Raw genomic sequence first — 17900 nt, 5'->3', positions numbered from 1 at the left:
ACCCTACCTGGAGATGATGGGGATTGAGCATGGGACCTTCTGCTTGCAAGGCAGAAAAGGAAATTCAGTTCTACCAAATTAAATACCAATTAAGTGACAGCAGTCACGAAATTAAAAGATGCCTGCTCCTTGGGAGAGGACAAGAGGGTTCAAGCCTCATGTTGGACAAAAGATACCTGCACTGCAGGGCGTTGGACTAGATGGCCCTTGTGGTCCCTTCCATCTCTACAATTCTATGATTCTATGCTTATTTCCCTTGGGAGAAAATCAATGGCAAACCTATATAGCAACTTAAAAAGCAGAGACATCACCTTGCCAACAAAGGTCTGTATAGTTAAAGCCATGGTTTTCCCAGTAGTGATGTATGGAAGTGAGAGCTGGACCATAAAGAAGGCTGATCGCCGAAGAATTGATGCTTTTGAATTATGGTGCTGGAGGAGACTCTTGAGAGTGCAAGAAGATCAAACCTCTCCATTCTGAAGGAAATCAGCCCTGAGTGCTCACTGGAAGGATAGATCCTGAAGCTGAGGCTCCAATACTTTGGTCACCTCATGAGAAGAGAAGACTCCCTGGAAAAGACCCTGATGTTGGGAAAGATGGAGGGCACAAGGAGAAGGGGACGACAGAGGACAAGATGGTTGGACAGTGTTCTCGAAGCTACAAACATGAGTCTGACCAAACTGCGGGAGGCAGTGGAAGATAGGAGTGCCTGGTGTGCTCTGGTCCATGGGGTCACGAAGAGTCGGACATGACTAAACGACTAAACAACAACAAAGTACCAAAATTGCACTTTACAAAGCCAAAACACAGCCATCCATTCATATTTCTTTGAATTTTGCAGTGCCATTATCCAACCAAGTAATGTGTATGAAAATGCACAATCAAGGCTAAAAGCACGTATGCAAATGGAAATAGTGAAAATAACACACACGACTACATTATATTTTGCATTTCAGAAATGTGTACGTGACAAGAAAAATGCACCAAAATGCTGATCAACTTTCACAAAGACTTAAAATTCACCTGCTAATGTGGAAATTAGGATAACTGAATTTAAGATTGGGGGGAAATGAGAAACTGAAACTGACCAATATGTTCATCCTTAGTCCTGAACCACTGTCCTGGCCCACCCCAGCTAAGGAAGGCGCACATCCGAAGCACTTGCAGCAATTCCCAGATGCTCTGAATGCACATGCTCACTCAACGCTTCAAGCCATTAGGCAGCTGTCCCCCTGATCTGTTCCCTGAGGAGCAGTTGCAGCAACAGTGAGACCTCACTCCTCTGCAGGCGTATATACCCTCCCCTGACAGATTTTGCATCCACAACCTGAGATTTCTGCACGGAAGGTTTCACTGCTCTTCCCACTTCAAACCCCTCCTGGTTCTAGGGGACAACAGGGCAAGGGAAGGTGAAGAGTCTATTGATGCATCTGCCACAGGAACAGCTTCCTCTTCTTCTGACTCATCCTGCATACCTTTGTCCATCTTGGACTGCCCTGATTTCCCCTCCTCTCCTTGCCCTGGGTTCTGCCTTGCGGGCAATGCCAAACCCCATACATCACTGGTCCAGTTTACTCCCCTGATCCCTTGCCTCCACCCCACACTCTTTGCCAGTCTCTGACAACCACTCAAACTTCCAAGTGAAATGCCTTCAGATGCCTTTTTGCCAGCATGCCTCATCTTGCATGCCACGTTCCAGTCCCAGCAATTTAACAGTTGTGGTACCTGTGCATGTCTGGCCTATGTATGTTTACGGTACTTCCATTATAAAAACAACGCTCTCATCTCCCCTTTCCAGGTCAGGAAATATCGCTTGATTCATGCCAGAAGGCCATTGGATGCTCCGCATTTCGCACCCCCAAGAGGCTTCTAAATCGTCTCCAAGTAGGTGACATCTCTCTAATTAGCAAATGCATTGCATTGCGATGCCATGTGTATACAGAAATTAACAGGGGAATTTGGACTGAAGAAGCTGAGTCCTTCTGTTAAGTGGGAAAAATACTGTATAATTAATATTGAAGGCAGTAACAATGCACAATGCTTCTTATCCTTGAAATTTCACTGACTGGAGAAATTAGCCTTCTGTTTCCGTGGCGTTCCCCCCTTTTTAATTATAACTTGCAGAGGCACTAGATAATACCCCTTAATCTCTTTTAATAACTACGCTATCCTAGATTTCTCTAAGAATCCCCTTTGCACTGTATCCACAAATCCAAGAATGAATTGCTCTTAAGATTGACTGACTGGCTGATCTCTCTGAGCTTCGCTGATTTACTGATCCATGGCTCATTCCTTCAGCTCCAGAGATTCAGGATAAAGTTCTGAAGTGGGGAGGGTGAGAGCAAAGATCTTATCCTTTGGACCAGCCTGATGCAGGCTGCAAAAGTGCCTCCAGAATCGGCCACGTGTCGGGTAGCACTTGGGGCTGTCAACTAAGAGGAGAAGAGGAGGATCTCAGAATGCACAACAGAACTATGAATGACATTCATTTCTACGCTGAGAATAATGGCATTTTAAGCATAAATAATCCTGTAATACAGGAATGAGGAACCTCACGCCAGCCAGCAATGCAGCCTTCCATTATTAAAAATGCTTTTTAGTTGAGATTCCTGCATTGCAGAGGGTTGGACTAGATGACCCTTGAGTCCCTTCCAACTCTACAAATCTATGATTCGGTGACTTCTCCCCAGACCGCATCCCTCATTGCTCCTGCTTCATGCTCTGATAATTTTTTGTGGTTTTTTTTAATAGAACCACAGAATTGGAAAGGACCTTATGAATCCTCTAGTCCAGCAGTTCTCAACCTGTGGGTCCCCAGATGTTGTTGGACTACAACTCCCATAATCCCTGAGCTCTGGCCTTGATAGCTAGGGGTAATCAGATATTGTAGTTCAATAACAACTGGGGACCCACAAGCTGAGAAAGGCTGCTGTAGTCCAGCCCTCTGCAATGCACCCAAACGGGGATTAAACCGTGACAGGCTAGAATGTGTCCTTGAACTCCAACAATGCTTCTTGCTTCTCTTGGTGGGCAATGGTGATGGGTGTGCATGCATGTGTAGAAACTAGCCTACTGTATGAAGCTAGAATGTCCATTTGTTTCTCCACCCACATTGCCTCTGGCCTGACCACTCCTCCCATGTGGCCCAGAGTTGAATGCTGATGGCACCCATGGAATGGGTTCCCCACCCCTGCTTTTTTTCCAGGTGGGGGAGAGACAGAAGTTGTGCTTAGTTCCTGCTTGTGAGCTTCCGACAGGCATCTGGAGAACTTTTTGAACAGAATGATATGCTAGATCTCATCCATCCTTTGATCTCATCCATCTGAAGGGCTCTTCTTGTGTTCTTACCCCACTTTTCAGCAGAAAGGTATTCACAGAGCAACATACAAAGATCAATAAGAAGACTGTTCCTGCCTTCAGGCATACAATTCTTTTTTAAAAAATGACACAAAAGTGGGCAGGGGGGATGGATTGTGATACAAGAGGGGAAGTGGCAAACGTAGGATTGAAGTTCTTATAATAGCCAGCTGAAACATAAAATAGTTTTGGTAGAGGAAGAACCAAAGGTTGGTAGCATCTCCACTGAGCCAATGCATGGTCCTGCTTACCAAATCTTCCACTGTAGCCTGATGGAATGGTTGCTGTCAGCTGCCAGTTGATAGATGGGGGGACCCTCTTAGCAGAACCAATAGGAAAAGGATGTAGTTGTGGCAGTAGGTGCTTACCAGCTAGAAGAGGAGGAGGAGGAGGAGAAGGAGGAGGAGTTTGGATTTGATATTCCACTTTATCACTACCCTAAGGAGTCTCAAAGCGGCTAACAATCTCCTATCCCTTCCTCCCCCACAACAAACACTCTGTGAGGTTAGTGAGGCTGAGAGACTTCAGAGAAGTATGACTAGCCCAAGGTCACCCAGCAGCTGCAACTGGAAGAGTGGGGAATCAAACCCAGTTCACCAGATTACGAGTCCACCGTTCTTAACTACACTGACCAGCTACTTCAATTACCAGCAAACAAAATCTAAGCAGGGACCCACACATTTGTTCAGGTTGTAGCTCAGTGATAAAGTCACTTATGACAACAGAGACAGTCCCAAGCTTGATAACCAACGGTTCTTGAAAGTCCTCTCACTGGGCCTTTGGAAAAACACTAGTGAGTTAGTTACACCAGTGGTGTTGCTTGCTTTAAAGCAGCTGCTGATATGTTTTGCTGTCTTCTTTTTGTATTAGTATTACATGCAGGTCTCACAATCTGATCCCCGTGTCTCCTCAGGAAAGTGTTTGTTAGGCAAGCGTTCACATAACAAGATGACAATTTCCATTGATTCCTATGGGAAATTTTCTAATGTGTTCCTGACCCCAAAATGGCACAATTCCCCCTCCCCACATATTTCAGCAACATCTGGAGGGCTAAGACATTTCCAACCCCTGCCCTAGACAAGTTGGAAAGGGGCTATTTGCATAGCACAAGAAATGGTTGGCCTTTTCTCCAAATCAGTCCCGGTCACCGTTTTCTAGTCTGCATTTACCTGGGTCATTTATTCATTAATCCAAATATGAGTTCAGGATTTTGTCCACAGCAGAGAGAGAGAGAAAGCGAGAGCAAGAGAGAGATATGAATATGCCCTCAAATATCAAAATGGACTTGGCAAAGGCAGGGTTTTCTGCCGTTGTTGTTTTTACAGCACAATGCTTGAGCGCTTTATTATTAATTAACAAACAGTAACATGGGCACCACTGTTTGCTTTCTCTCTCCCTGATAGGAGTTTCACAATCAAATGAGCTCCTACCAACTTCAGTTTTTAATTTCATGGTATAAATTGGGGGTTTCATGCTAGTTAGCAATAAATAAACAAAGGCTTTTCCCCCCAGAATGATTGAAATGGAATTTCTGAAGGAACGAGCAATAAATAATTAGACGGCTCTATTGCTAATTATTATTAGAACTTGCTGGAGAATTACATTTCTGATCTGTGGGAAGTTCAAAGTTACAAAGTCAAAGTATCGTTACGCGGTGCCTTGGAGCGATTTTCTCCAAGGTCTCTCACTATGAACCACAAGGTAATGTTTCAGGTTTTAAGGCTCCAGGAAGTGAGAGGTGGGTGGGCGTGTACTATCAGGACCTCTCCTCCAAGAATTTGGTTGTAATGAATGGAAATAGCCCATGAGTATGACTGAACCTGGTATTTAGTGTGTGTAGCATTGGCATTTCATTTCAATGGAGTTGCAATGGACGCCTTCCTAGTAGAGTATAGAGACAGCATAACAGCAGAGCGAGACCAAAAAAGGACACTATACTTATGCTGGTGTAGCCTATGGTTACCAGATGTCCCCGTTTCCAGGGGACAATCCCCGGATTTAAAAATCTGTCCCCAGACAAAATCCGTCCCCAGAATGTCCCCGGATTTCATTTAATGTCCCTGGATTTATATTTTAAGTGTTGTAGATTTATTAGTAGGGAATGAATGTTGCGTGATTGGTTCAATGGCACAAGACACATCATATGGGGGAGGCAAAATGGCAGGCGCCATGGCAGTGAGCAGCTCCTGAAGCCAGCCAGAGCCAACTGCATTACCAGGCTGGCTCCGGGCTTCTGAGACTGCCGCTACTGCTGCCGCTGCCAAGGGGGAACTGGGGGCGCCCGGCACGTCAACTGGAGGAACCACTGACACCCCCCCAATGACCCAAATTGAGCCGGGAGCGAGAGCAGCCAGCCACCTGGTCAACTGCCCAGCAGCGCTCCAGGACCAGTAAAACCCCCAGAGCCAATGCAGAGAGAAGGAGGAGAGAAGAAGGAGAAGGGAGGTAGAGAAAGAAAGAGGAAGGAGAAAAAAGAGGGAAGCCCCAACCTTGCCGTGTTGCTGCTGCCGCCATCGCTAAAGAAGAGAGGTAGGAGAACACTGGGAGGGCAAGGACACATGGCCAAGCCCAGGCCCAACCCGAGCCTTCCCCACAGTGGGTAGCATTCCAAGAGATCAGGCTGGGGCCCAGAGGACAGCCGCATGACAGAGGAGACCACGCAGCCGTCCTCTGGGATATTACTTCTTTTTCTTTAAAAAAGTAATAATAATAATAACTTTTAAAATAACTTTTTTTTCTCTTCTCCCCCCAAAAAAGTGTCCCCAGATTCTTTGAAAAAAAATCTGGTAACCTTAGTGTAGCCTAAAATAGCATTAGCTTTTTGTTGTTGCTGCTGCTGCATCACACTGTTGACTCATGTTCATCTTGTGGTCTGGTCTACTAGGTCCCCAGGTTCCTTTTCACATGTACAACTAGTTGTAGCCCAAAACATTTGGAGTTCACCACATTGGATACTTCTGGTGTGACTAAATGTTAATCCTCCTTTACCTCCACCTGGAATATTGGAGATGTTGTCACAATTCAAAGTGTCGGTGCTGACCTTTAAAGCCCTAAACGGCCTCGGTCCAGTATACCTGAAGGAGTGCCTCTACCCCCATCGTTCTGCCCGAACGCTGAGGTCCAGCTCCAAGGGCCTTCTGGCGGTTCCCTCGTTGCAAGAAGCCAAGTTACAGAGAACCAGGCAGAGGGCCTTTTCAGTAGTGGCATCCACCCTGTGGAAAACCCTCCAATCAGATCTCAAAGAGAACAACAACTACCAGGCTTTTAAAATACATCTGAAGGCAGCCCTGTTTAGGGAAGCTTTTAATGTTTAATAGAATATTTCCTTTTAATATTTTGTTGAAACCGCCCAGAGTGGCTGGGGTATAAATAATAAATTATTGTTGTTATTGTTGTTGTTGTTGTTGTTGTTGTTGTTGTTGTTACCTGCTGATCTGGTCACAGTTAGGAATTCTTTGGGATTAGCCAATGGGGAATTAATGGAATCATAATAAAATAACCTGGTCTCCTACTTGTTGGGGCGCTGGCAAATGGTATCAAGCTAATCTCCTCCCAATGGCTGTGCTACTAAGCTCTGCTGTTTGCTAAACAAGGGCAGGAGGTAACAAATCACAGTGGTGTTGGTGTCAGGCCAACTCTGCTAAATCAAGTTGTCATTTATTTTTGACGCGTTTTTGCCCCCGGAGCAGCAACTCTTTCGTTCAAGAGGTGAACGGAGCAATCAGGGGAGCTCAAAAGTCTATTAGGAAAAAAATGGCAGGGAGGGTTAGTTATAGCTCCGGTGGTTGCACTTTGTCATGTGTCGTTAACTTTCCCATCCCAGGGCTTGAGAAAATGTCTGCACGGTTCACAGATTCCAGGGCAAGCTCACGGTACAGGGATACAGAGAAGAGGGCCTGGCAATGGATGGGCCGGTGGTATTGCCCCATGCTAGTCTGGACACAGGCTGGGAATGTGGATTCAACCCATACTATACACAGAGTGCCTTAGCAGTGGCTCATCCCTGTCTGTATACCAGTCAATAGCTGCAGCATCAATCAAATCTCGGGTGGGTGCTGAGGACTCTTCTTGGATGCCTTGCCTTCTCCCTCTCTGTAGTTGGTTTTGCCCGAGTGCTGATGAGCTAGTGTTCACCCACAAAGAGGTGGAACTATGATCTCAGGAAAGAGCCATAACTCAGTGGCAAAGCATCTTCTTGGGATGCAGGTTCAATTCCCAGCATCTGCAGGTAGGGCTGGGAGACATTCCTGTCCAAAACTGGGGAGAGATGCTGTAGGTCAGTGTAGACAGTACAGAGCTAGGTGGACCAGTTGTCTGGTTCAGTATAAGACAGCTTGCTATGTTCTTGTTCCTATGCTGGGTTTGATCCAGAAGAGCTCTTCTCAGGAGGGGGCATCACTCAGTGGTAGAGCATGTGAATAGAGTGCAGATTCCCCAGTAGATTGGGCTGGGAATGTCCTCTGTCTGAAATCCTGGAAAGCTACAGGTGCTGTAACTCTCCAATGGTTTGACTTCACCCTTTAAGGCACACTCTTCCATTGTCTTCCAAAACAGATGTATGCCAACCACTACTTTTGGTCAGTGATGACGATACTGAGCTAGGTGGACCGGTGGGGTCACTGGTGCTTGTCAAGAGGAAGAAGGGAAGGACAAGACATGGGAAGCTTGGCCCAGGGTAGTGCAGTGGTTCAGCTCTGTTAATATGCACCATGTAAAGCTAAGCTCCTTGTACCTTGCAACTCTCCTCTCTATAAGCACCAGAGACTCTCTGTCTTTGGGAAGTGTCGGGAGAGCAATGATGCCCTATCAGCTATTGCCCTATCAGCAATGATGCCCTACTGCTATTTCCAAGGTGTGCATGCCTCCCATTCTCTATTCAACCACTGCTAAGAGCAGCAAAAAACATGGGCGGGAAGGAAGGAGGTGCTGCTTAAGGTTTTAACAGATTCTGGCAAGATCCACACTAGGTTCAGAATTAGTCTCAGAACCAAGCTATCTACTCTATCATCTACTTACCTACCTACCTACCTACCTGTCTCAGGAAAATAATTTGGCTTCTAAGTGGGCATAATCTATACTGAGGGCATAATCTATACGACTAGATGCTATCTCATAGAGTTGCTACCAAAAATTTGCTTGAAGCAACGTTTGAAGGATCTCACAGTGTCCCTGAATCCAGTGGAATTTTAACAAATTTCACGCAGGGGGTTGAGAGTTCTGGTGAGGTTATACAACTTCTCAGAGAAGTCCCCCCTCATAAGTCACCAGATTTTCAACTACGACTATTTGAAATGAATGCAGGGGTTCCTTTTCTAAGGATTATTTTATTTTATTTTTTGCAGGGAGGGGGTGAGAGATGAAAAATGGGTGCTGGATAAACCCGTGACATTTTTGTTGCTGCTGCTGCTGCTCTCCAGAGAAATTTCACACATCCCCCACTCTTGGGGGAATTTTCCTACTCTCTGGACTTTGAGAATGTGGCATTGCGAAGGAAAGTGCAGGTGACATTAATTCATGTGTTTATGTAAGAGGTAAGTGAAAATCCAAGGGCATGACGGGGCCAGGCTGCGCTTGGATACTCAGCGGTGTGCAAAATAATTTAGTTGGTCTGTCGACCATCTCAGACTGGCCTTATTCTCTGTGGGTTGACACTTGACAGTCATTCGGCGTGATTTTCTGCATGTTGCCGCAGTGGGAACTATCCCATTTCATTACGTTCCTTGCGGTGAGTCACTCACCATATGCGCGAGTCATTTTATCAGGTAGATGCGTCCATGAAACAGAGTCACCGCAGCATCAGCAACAATACTGGGATGGCTGAAGGGAGGTTCAAGGTTGGATGATTCGCTTCTGACTCACTGCTGAACGAGACCGCTCTCTTCCGTTTAATGCAATTCTCCAGACTTCTCTTACATTTCTTTTTTTAATGCTTAAAACACACAAACACCTTGATTCTGTGTGATGCATCCTAGTTCTTCATTTCCTAGGCCCAAAGTGAAAATCATTTTTTCAGTTAAAAAATTGTTACCGTCAGATGGCCATAAACGTGGCTCTCAATAAAGAGAGCGATCTTAAAATAAAGAGATCTTAAAAGTCTCATCAATGGAAACTATCTAAGCAACAAGAACCCAACATGGAACAGCCAATGGATGAGAAGGAATTAATCTGGCACATAGGCTTGTTAAAAGCATGACTTGCCTTCCCAACCAATGTACTTCAAAGGGCGAGGATGCACCTTTCTCAGCATCTATGCCAAGGGAGCTGCCCTGGTTGTTGATTTGGTACAAGGCAATGCTCGTGATATAAAGCTCTGAACAACTCAGGGCCAGCTTGCCAGAAATCTGATCAGTTAGATCATATGGGGAAATCAATAACAGGATCGTTTCTCCTGTGGTTGGTTCCCATGACACATGTTATCAGTGGAGGCTGTCATAGCAATGTGCCCCCTAGGGATGCCAGGGGGGTGGGTTGAGAGAATTTGATTCATTCCAAAATGAGTGATGAACTTTATCTAATGCACACTTTCTGAAACAATCTGAGAACTCAAAACACCCAATCCTTGAAAATTTGCACCTCTCTGAATTTTGCAGTCTGATTCTCTAGCCAAGTAATGGGCACCAAAATGTATATACCAAGAACCTCGCAGGAGGAGACCACAGGATGTTGGGTAGCGTGTTTTGTGGTATTCTGGCAACTGCAACATATACCCACCATCTCTCAACTTAGTAGCAAGTAATCTCCAAGGCTGGTCTTATTTATTTAATTCTCTTGTTTACTTGTATCCGTGGTGCCCTTGATTATTGTTAGGTTGCTTTTCTGCATTATATAAATTTGTTTCGGCTTTTAAATTGATGCTTTGAGAAGGTTCACACCTTAAGGTCACATCAAAATATTTACCAGTATTTCTCTAGCGATAGCAAATCTATATACTAATAAGGGCAGGTTTTGTGAAAATGTGATGCAAGGACTCTTAACTGAGGCCAACTGACCTGGTGATAAAGCTTTATAAAGCTTTAATGAAACTGCACAAGCAGAAAAATAAAAGGTGGGACAAAAACATGTTGTTGCATGATGTTAAAAACCACAAGCAAACAGCTGTAGGTCTCTGGTCCCATTTCCTTATAATTAGGGATGGGTGAGTCTGTCAGTTTCAGTTCCTCTCCACAGTGAACATAGGTCCAAGCTGTCAATCCACATGTACAAATGTTTGTGTGAAAGAGAATACACGTGTTCACTCATACGGCTCAACGACTGTGTACACAGGTACATCGGCAATACACTGATTGAACATTACACGTGAATGACTGCACAAGTGTACAGCTCAACTATTTGTGTCCACAGGTATGCAAATTGTACACTTGTTGCATATTAACATCTGAACACCCCTTCACTTTTTTTCATTTTCTCCATTTATACTCCCCATCTCCACATTTCCACATCTTAGACTCATAGAACTATAGGGACTTTGAGTGCCATCTAGTCCAACACCCTGCAATGCAGTTTGATATTTAAAAAAAAAAATGAAAAAAATATCCTCATTAAAATTCATTGGCATTTAAGTTTGAATTTCCCCTAATAAACACAATTTTGCAAAGCAATTTCCCCTAATACGTTGCATTCCTTAAATATGATTTTCACTAATATATGCATTTGTGTGCATGCTTCACCCTAGTAGCCTGAGCACTGCAGTGCATGGATTGGTAAAACTGAGGCTGGATTACTACAGTGCTCCCTATGGGGGACTGCCCTTGGGTCAGGAGCTCCAGCTGCTTCAGAATGAGGCAGCATTAGCTGTGATTCTTGCATTGCAGAGGACTAGATTGTTAGGATATCGTTCCGTTCCACCTTTAGAACAGGCATGTGGAGTTGTATGTCACATGTCTGTTTTCTTCCAGCAGAGTCTGCTGGGAACTTCCATTGGATATAGCTTTTGCCTATGCTGTTTTCTTGGACACGAAGGGATCCTTGGACACGAAGCATCCTTTGTCCTGATGCTGAATAAAAGCTTGAAGATATGCTTACATATGCCTCTGTCCGCTACTACAGAAGCATAAATGCCTCGTATTTTTTCCATGTAACATTTTTACAAATGTTACATTTTTTTCCATGTAACATTTGGTGGATTGTTGTCATTGTCTTGTTGGGCTGCGTATGTGATAAAGGGGAGCCATACCGGGGTAAAGGCATCTTCTTCTGTTTGTCCCCATGTTAGTTTCAGTTTATTGGTTAATTTTTCTAGTAGGGCTGTTTCCCATACTATTTGGTACCACTGTCCGCTACTTCTGTTGCAAAGAGTTCTTATCTCTGCTGGCTTGCGTGCTGAGTCTCTAAAGGTCTTGAGTCATAGTTTTGATGCTGTTCTGAGAACCGGAGTTCGTCCGGCTGCCGGCCGATGGGCTGGAGCCAGCTGTGGGCCTGCCAATTGCCCCCGTCTCCCTGGATGCAACCCAACATAATGACCCTTTGGACTAGATGACCTTTGGATCCCTCCTAACGCTACAGTTCTATGATTCTATATCACATATACCTCTGAATAGCAGTCACTAGAGATCATGAGTGAGAGATGGCTATTGCAGTTATACTATGTTTGTGAGTTCCCCAGAGGCATCTGATTCTCTACTGTGATAAGACAATGCTCAACCACATGGGTCTGATCCAACAAGCCTCTTAGGTTCTGACAGTTCATGGTGCTAGTAGGGAGGCCATTTTTATCCCATCCTCCCCAATGTGGACTTGCTGATGGAGAATATGAATTTAGATATGCTCATTGCCTTGTTTCTTTGTCTTGATTTAGTAGTACATTTCTCTAAATCGAGTTGTTTTTCTCCCGAAGTTATTGTTCAGTGTAGGAACAACAACAAAATCTCTCTGTTAAGAAATCTAATTATATGTTTGAATTATTGAACTTTTTTTGTAAACAAATTCCTTTTTTCTCCCCACAAGAATCTGATCGTTAAGAGTCTTTTGTCAACAAAGCAAATATGGGTTTTATATTTCTAAGCCCTAGAACCACCAAATTCTAATTGCCAGCTTCATTACACAGAAAAGTATAAGTGTAACAATCAAGGGCCTTATTACACATTCATAATTGAGTTTCATTGCGACTTATGAAAACATAAACTGTCTTAAACACACTTGCAGAAAATGTCACATCATCAAATCTACACTTTTATTATACAGAAGTAATTGTGTTTCAAGACACCCGACATATGTTGGTTGTACAATCAAACCACAACAAAATCCATTGAGTTCGAATATGATTGAGAGGTCTTGGCAGCCCTAGAGTGTCAGAAAGTTTCTGTAACAATTTGCATGAAATGCGAAGCATGAGAGATGTTCTCCATAGCAGTGGAAACCAAACTCACTACCAGTGAAGCACCAAGGAAAATCACTTCGCTCACACATAGAAGTTAGATTTGCCTCCTGATGTGATGATGTAATAAGCCTTCCTCTTATCTTCAAAGTTCTTCAAACCGCCAACTCTACTTCTCTCTTCCTCATGGCCCTTCCTGCTCTCCCTTCTTATGCTCCTTCCTATTTTTATTTATTTTTATTTATTAAGTTCGTATACCACCCTTCATTTGTAGACCTCAGGGCAGTCCACAACTGTGAGGTAAGTTAAAATGAGAGGCGGTGGCAGACCCAAGGTCACTGAGTGAGCTTCATGACTGAGTGGGGACTGAACTCTGGCTTCCCAGGTCTGGTATTCTGACCACTATAACACACAGACTCACAATGTGTGTGTCTGTGTGTGTGTACATGCATGCACATGTGTGTATGGAAGTTTAGGACTGATCAATGTTTCATTCCCAGAATGTTATATGAGAACAATTTCCAGGAACTGAGATTTGAAGGCACTTGAAGCTACCATGTGTTTGAAGATAAGCTGGTCCAGATAGGTCTGGTGTGTGGCTTGGAATGATGGCTGTCTGGAATCCTCATGTACTCTACGTTTGGTTCCATGCCAGAAGAAATGCAGGATATAAATGCAAGAACATAAATAAACAAACCTTCTTAAGTGTCCTTCCTAAAACTCGGATCACATCTTAATATCCCAAGGAGTGAATCTTGTGTTATCGGATCTCACATACTGACTCATCTCAGCCTATAACGTGGTCCTGTGATATAGAAATATGTGGCCGTTTTGGGGTGTGTTTTTTAAAGAGAAAACCTCCGTGGATGGCATGTGGCTCCATCACTTATGCATTATAGACTTTCTACTCAATTGCAGTCTAATCTCACAGGAATTTATTATGCATCCTTTATATAAAATAGTGTGTATCCTCTACAGAGAACATCAAAAGGCGGTTAATAGAGATGTTAAATTATTATTGGTTGAAAGAAGCCCAATGCCCTAGAGTAATCAAGTTCTCCTTTCCCCTTGCATGCTCCGTACACCGTATATAATATATACAATTAATAGCACACATGCATCAATCTCTAAGAATATCTCAATGAAGTCTGCTTTGGATGTTCAAGGGACTGATGTATAAAACATGTAGGGACAAGCAAAAATGTCATGCCAGGGCAAATTGTAAACACTGGCAAAGAGCGGATAGATAAGCAGAAGAGGTACTCTGCTTCCCTCAGAACTGGCATCTAGACTAGGCTTTAAAGTTCAAAGAGGAATCTTCACAGAGTTGTATTATTCTACACCAGAGGGGGAAAGCCTGAAACTAATTTTGGGTGGAAATTCTCCAGCAAATCATCTTCATTGCTGGGTCCTGGTTAGAAGTGTGGATGACCTCACCGGAATCTAGTGTCAAAGCCACTGAGGTCAGTGGCCTGGATTGGAGGAGATGGTGAGGAGGAACATGCACTGTCCTGTAGACTAGGCAAAGGCAAAAGTCCAGAGTCTTAGCATTTATATCAGTCCAGCCCAGCCTTGGACAGAGTCTTCATAGCATCTGTCAGTTGCAGGGACTGGTGTTGCACAGCATAGGCATATCACACCCCTCAACCATGCTGCATTAAGTGGGGCATCCCAGAATTACAGAAGCCATCTGAGCTTCTGATTGAATCCTGGCTCCTGCGAGATTACAGCCCTGAAAGACGTACAGTTTTTGGCAATCCACAGAGCCAGTTGCAGCCTTGTTGACACTGGCAGCACGGGCATAGCAGGACCCCTTTGGTGCCATCTTTGGCTCCACAGCAGGTACAGGGGTGCAGCCCATGTGCCACGTGAGGCAGGGAAGGAGGGAGGAGGAGCTACCAAACTCCACAGGACACCACCAGGTGCCTGTGCCCCCTTGCACCCCTGAGAGTTGCAGCACACCAGCATGGTGGAGGTGTTGCACTGAGTGTGAAGCAGCGAGCAAAGAGTAGAGCCCTGCAGGGGTGCAAACGCAACATGTGCCCCATCCTGGCTGGGAGCTGAGCCTCCAAGGGGGCAACCGCAGTCCCCGAGTGGCAGTGGTGGTACTGCCTAGAGAGCTGCTACCTTTGTTCAGTGCTGGAGGAGAAGGCAGTCTCTGGCTCCAGCTTCCTCCACACCAGGGGCGGAGTTACCTGCCCCAGCTCCTGGAGCAGGGCAGGGGTGAGGCTAGCCACCCGCCCAGCGAGAGTCGGGAGGGGTGCCGCTAGCCGCCTGCAGCAGCATCGTCCCTGGTGGCTTGCCGCCCATGCAGTGAGTGGGGGGGGGTGTGGCATGGCGATGTCACCCACCCTCACGTCTGACACCTGATGAGCACAGCACCCCCCACACCCGCCTTCCTCCGCCAGTCCTCCACACCTCCTCTCCTCCTCCCAACTGGCTATGTTCCCCACTGGTATCAGTCTTTAAGGAGAGTGTGTGTACTGTCAGCTTCTGGGGAACCTACCCTGACAGGGTGAGTTGGAGAGTCCAGCCTGCCTGAGGATCAGGCTGGATGACCATTGGGAGCCTATCAAACTCTGTGGTTCTACGAATCTGTGATTCTCTTAGCACAGCCATGAACACGGCCCAGGAGAAGGAGGTGGGTGCTGGAATAGGCGGTGGTGTTATCTGAGTGTGTGTGCAGAGGGCAGCTTGGTGAAAGATGTGGGGGTGGTTTTTTTGGGGGGGACACATGAGTCACGTGACACATGCACGCTTCCCTGAAATACATGCATCCTGATTTTCCTCTGCAGCATATTGACCGGTATGACATTATAGCAGGGTTTCCCATGGGCAGCCGAGTGGCCACTGTGAGAATAGGATGCTAGACTAGATGGGCAATTGGCCTGATCCAGCAGGGTCCGCTTATGTTCTTATGTTAAGCATATGAGAGCCAGTGTGGTGTAGTGGTTAAGAGCGGTAGTCTCGTAATCTGGTGAACCACGTTTGCGTCTCCGCTCCTCCACATGCAGCTGCTGGGTGACCTTGGGCCAGTCACACTTCTTTGAAGTCTCTCAGCCTCACTCACCTCACAGAGTGTTTGTTGTGGGGGAGGAAGGGAAAGGAGATTGTGAGCCGCTTTGAGACTCCTTAGGGTAGTGATAAAGTGGAATATCAGATCCAAACTCTTCTTCAAACTCTTCTATGAGAGCATTTGCCCACCCACTCAGTTAATACTGAGACACTTCTATGTGCATTCCCACATGTCAGGTGGCATTTCTCTAAGAAAGAGTCACCCAGGTGTATGTTTCTTCCACCCCTGTTGTTTCGTGTCCTTTACAAAGCTGCAAAACGTTCGATTCTGTGGGGGTCTCAAAAAGTAGAGCGGATCATCGCTTAATTCTAGCTCACATGCATGGCAATCTCCCTGCTCCACTTCGCCCAAAAAGCTCCCTTTGGATCCTTGAAACAGGGTGGCCTTCCCTGCAAAAAAGAAAAGAAATCTCACTTTCCCTTTCCACCTTCATGGTGCTAGGAGATCAAACGATTACCTGGGGGAAAGTTTTCCATTTACCGACACGCTCAACATTCTAAGCACCTATTCCCCAAGCAAATGTATAAAAGGCCTTCTGGGAGGTAAATGGGGGGGAAGTGGGGGGGGAGGAAGAGGGAAAATGGGTTTCTTGTGGCTTCCCACCCCCCACCCCCACCCCAGTGTACCCCAGCAACACACTGCCTGCAAATCAAGTTAAACAATTATGCCCCGTTATAAATAAACAAATAAATAAACTGTCTTTCCAAATCTTATTATCACAAGTGGCAGTCTCATTAAGAAAAGGCCAAGCGCTCCTGAAGGAATCGTTTTAGGTAAGGCTGTGTCACATCATATGTGTTTTATCACTTTACCCATTAGCTGATATTACGGTGGGGGGGTGGTATTGCGGGGGAGGGGGGGCACACAGGAAAGGAGGTGGTTTGTGCTTTGAACTTCGCGTTTCATCAGTTTTCTGTCTTAAGAACATGAAGGCCCTCTGGGCGCTGAATTTCATTGTTAAACCATCAGCGTGACAAAGTGGCGCAGAGGCATCATTCCAAAAGACACTTTGCGGTGCTCCTAGCTTACATTGTCTCGGAATCTCGCCATTTGTCTGCTGACATCCTGCCTGGTCCTCACTTGGAGGGGATGCCAATGTTTTCCTGGGTCTGGAGGACCGGTTTGCGTCATCAGAACTGGCTCTTCCATGAAGCAGCATCAGGTGAACATCTCTAAGAGCAGGTACTAGTGATAGGGAGGCATGGCAACTGCATTTATATGTTGCTCCTCTTCAGCCAGTGTGGCGTAGTGGTTAAGAGCAGTGGACTCATAATCTGGTGAACCAGGTTCGCTTCCCCGCTCCTCCACATGCAGCTGCTAGGTGACCTTGGGCCAGTCACACTTCTCTGAAGTCTCTCAGCCCCACTCACCTCACAGAGTGTTTGTTGTGGGGGAGGAAGGGAAAGGAGATTGTTAGCCGCTTTGAGACGCCTTAGGGTAGTGATAAAGCAGGATATCAAATCCAAACTCCTCCTCCAAGCTCCTCTTCAGCTGCCTTCACCACTGGGTCATTTCTTCTAAGGTGGCTTTTCAAGAGGATGATCTGCTTTACTTTTTGAGAGACCCTGTGGACTCAAACATTTCATCATTTCATATCATTGGTTGGGAATTACAGGTGGAGATAGGTCAGTAGCACTCAGGTCTTGCTTGAGGTTTCCCCACAGGCCTCTGCTTGGGCACTGTGAGCACCACAATGCTGGACTAGATGGGTCATTGGCCTGATCTGTAATGGTCTTTCCTGTGTTCGTATGAGAGCCACAGCCATTCCCTTCATCTTGACGGGGTGCCCCAGAATTGGCAGTGCTTTCTTGACCCTGCCCTGAATGTCTGGTTTGGCAACATTAGAAAATGTCTACAACTGAGCTGGCATGTACCGTATTTTTCTCTCTATAACATGCAGATTTTTTCTCCTAAAAAGGAAGGGGAAATGTCTGTGCATGTTATGGAGCGAATGTGTGGTCCCTGGAGCCGACTGGCGCGAGTGGAGGCAAAAATCAAATCGCGTGTCTCGGAGAAGGGAAACCTGAAAAGAGGAAGCGGCTGCTTTCCTGCATTCTGCCTCAAGGTCTTACTGCCCACCCTCCTCTGTTTCGTTGCTGTGTTTGCTCAAACGGAACAAAGAGCAGGGAAAGCCCCTCCCCTCCAGGCAAGAAG

The sequence above is a fragment of the Podarcis vaucheri genome (genome assembly GCF_965113315.1).
Source record: "Podarcis vaucheri genome assembly, chromosome: 11".
NCBI lineage: Eukaryota > Metazoa > Chordata > Lepidosauria > Squamata > Lacertidae > Podarcis > Podarcis vaucheri.
The sequence above is the reverse complement of the archived record's forward strand: the minus strand, read 5'-3'. Positions refer to the sequence as shown.